Here is a 3,721-nt window from a genome sequence, read left to right on the forward strand (position 1 = left end):
CTGATTGACTGATTGACTGACTGACTGTCTGATTGACTGACTGGCTGACTGACTGACTGATTGACTGACTGTCTGACTGACTGACTGACTGGCTGACTGCTGCTCCATGATTTACATCTTTAAGCCAGAGATCCTGGAATCATTCAGTCCTGCTGGGTTTTAATAATAGAGGAACTCCTGATTGATTTTATTGCAAAGTTTATTTATTTAGTAAAAATGATTGAAAAGCATCATTTTCCAGCTTCACTCCTATTTTATATCCAATTGAAGGATTTTAAAGTGCAAAATAATAAATGCCAAAACATCATCCTTTCTTTTCTTTTAAACATTAAACATGATCACATCAGCATGATTATTTTGTTCCCAGCTTAAAACCACAAACCAACATAATGCTGATTATTATTGTTTTAATGTTGGAGGATCTTTAAAGGAATTTATTTATTAATGAATATCAAACACCTTTTATTTCAAAACTGAACCTCTAGGTCAGAGACCTGCTGGAAGGGCGGCCATTGCTGACCTGGGAGGGTCAGAGGTCATTTAGACTTCAGGCTCAATAAATACATTTTTATTCTTTCTTATTTGCTTTTAGATATTGAAATTTAGAAAGATAAAAAAAGAACAAAATAAAATAGAAAGTCAAACTTAGCCCACTGGTGAGTTGATTTGTTTGATGGGGCCCCCCATGGGGTCCTGGAGGGTTAAAGGTCACCACCTTCAGCATGGGTGTAGGTTAGTATAGGGACCAAAGGGACATGTTTCTACCAATAACTGGATGCGAGCAACATGTTTAGAATTTATAACCCAGCGTTGTTTTAGCTCCTCTGCCTGGTAGCTGCTGCTGCTGCTGCGTCTGATTCCCTGCCTGCTCTCTCCTGTCCCTTTAACGCAGCAGCGCACCGAAATGTGCTTCGCTTCAGTTCCGCCTTCTCTCTTTCTGATTGTTTGTTTTCTAGTCCGTGTTTCTAGTCTTGGAGCACAACATTCAATTCAATTCAATTCAGTTTATTTATATAGCGCCAAATTCACAACACATGTCATCTCAAGGCACTTTACAGTTCAACCAGATCATACAGTCAAATTGATACAAAGTTTTCTATCTAAGGAAAACCAGTTGATTGCATCGACTCAAATACAATCCCTCACACTAAGCATGCTTGTAGCGACAGTGGAGAGGAAAAACTCCCTTTTAACAGGAAGAAACCTCCAGCAGAACCAGGCTCAGTGTGAGCGGCCATCTGCTGAGACCCACTGGGGTTCAAGGAGACAGAAGCAGAGATACAAAAAGCAGCTGTAAAAGGCGGCCCCGTCCAGGAAACACACAGCCAGGCAGACGAGCTCCAAGGCAGCTCCCATGCCAGAGGACGAAGAGAGCACATCCAGCCAGTCACGGTCAGAGAAACAGGACCACTCTGGAAAACAGGCCGATCTCCAACATCTATAAACAAGGGTGTTGATAGAAGCAGCACAGCTGATGTTTCTTTCCAGGATGACGTCACAGCCAAACAGGAACAGACGAGGCAAAGCTACTCTGAGGAAAAGCAGAGAGAGCAGAAGGTTAGAGATTGAACTAACAGATTCTGCAGAATAGGAGAACAGAGAGAGAATGAAGCAGAATGATGAAATGGGGGTCCCTATGTCCTCCAAAAGTCTAAGCCTATAGCAGCAGAACTATAGAGATAGCTCAGGATAACCTGAGCCACTCTAACTATAAGCTTTATCAAAAAGGAAAGTTTTAAGCCTAGCCTTAAAAGTAGACAGGGTGTCTGCCTCACGGACTAAAACTGGTAGTTGGTTCCACAGGAGAGGAGCCTGATAACTAAAAGATCTGCCTCCCATTCTACTTTTAGAAATTCTAGGAACCACTAGTAAACCTGCAGATTGAGAGCGAAGTGCTCTGTTAGGAACATAAGGAACAATCAGATCTCTGATATCAGATGGAGCTTGGCCATTTAAGGCTTTATATGTGAGAAGGAGGATTTTAAATTCTATTCTGGATTTAACAGGAAGCCAATGAAGAGAAGCCAGGATAGGAGAGATATGATCTCTCTTTTTAATTTTCATCAGAACTCTGGCTGCAGCATTTTGGATCAGCTGAAGGCTTTTAACTACAGTTTGTGGACTTCCTGATAGTAAAGAATTACAATAGTCCAGCCTTGAAGTAACAAATGCATGGACTAGTTTCTCAGCATCACCCCTGGACAGGAGATTGCTCATTTTTGCAATATTCCTCAGATGAAAGAAGGAAATTCTAGAAACCTCTTTGATATGGGATTTAAATGACAGACCTGATCAAAAATAACACCAAGATTTTTGACTTTATTATCTGAAATCAGTTTAATCCCATCCAAATGAAGTGACTGGCTAATCAGCTTCTTTTTCAGAGACTCTGGTCCAAAGACTATAACTTCTGTTTTATCTGCATTCAGAAGCAGAAAGTTAAGAGTCATCCAGGTTTTTATGTCTTCAAGACATGCCTGTAATCTATGTAATGGGTTAGCTTTATCTGGATTATAGACAGATATAGCTGGGTATCATCAGCGTAACAGTGGAAATTAATCCCATGCTGTCTAATAATTCTACCAATTGGGAGCATGTATAAAGTAAAGAGAATTGGTCCTAGCACTGATCCCTGTGGTACTCCACAGGTAACCTTTGAGCGTGTTGAAGATCTATCATTAACATGAACAAACTGAATTCGATCAGATAGATCAGATTTAAACCAGTCTAGTGCTGTTCCTTTAATTCCAACAAAATATTCAAGTCTTTCTAAAAGAATATTATGGTCAACTGTATCAAATGCAGCACTAAGATCCAACAGGACGAGCACAGATACAAGTCCATTATCTGAGGCCATGAGAATATCATTAGTGACTTTCACCAGAGCTGTTTCAGTGCTATGATGAGCTCTAAAGCCAGACTGAAACTCTTCAAAAAGTTCATTATGGTGGAAGTGATCGCAAACTTGTTTGGCAACTACTTTCTCAAGAATTTTGGATAAGAAAGGAAGATTGGATATAGGTCTATAATTGACCAAGTCATCTGGGTCAAGAGACGGTTTCTTAAGCAGAGGTTTAATTACAGCAACCTTAAAAGCTTTAGGTACATATCCCTGTAACAGAGATAGATTAATCACATCTAAAATGGAGGAGGAGATCAAAGGGAATACATTGAAAATTTATCCACGCTAGAATACCGCGGTTACTACAATAGGCTACGAAACTGGTCCCATTTAAAAAACTGAATATCATGTACGCTAAAAAACAGAAGCTTTTTTTTTCTTTTATAAAACTAAATATTCGGAGTCAGCCAGGAGGTCTGAAGACTTCTGGAAAAACGGACAAATAAAGACTGTAAACTATCAACATTTCTGACTGTTAGCCACAGGAAAAGGAAAATGTGAGGGTTTCCTTTTTACTGACATTTAGTTACTATTATTGTTTTATTTTTTGACGACCCTTTGAGGAAGTTCAGGTATAATTATTAGTTATTTCCTTTATAGATTATAACAATAACAAATGGCGCCTAAACATCTGCTATTTATGGTTTAAGAAGCATAATTAGGGTTCAACATAATAGTAGTTCTATTTTATTGAATATTTCTATTTCTAGAAATACGATAAAGACAAAAACAAACAGGAACAATATTAACTTTGATTTTATCTTACATATATTTCCACACAGTCCATAAGTAAATTAATACAAACATTAATGTATGGTA

This window comes from Cyprinodon tularosa, unplaced genomic scaffold (assembly GCF_016077235.1).
Source record: "Cyprinodon tularosa strain WSP-4 unplaced genomic scaffold, ASM1607723v1 ctg935, whole genome shotgun sequence".
In the NCBI taxonomy this organism is placed as follows: domain Eukaryota; kingdom Metazoa; phylum Chordata; class Actinopteri; order Cyprinodontiformes; family Cyprinodontidae; genus Cyprinodon; species Cyprinodon tularosa.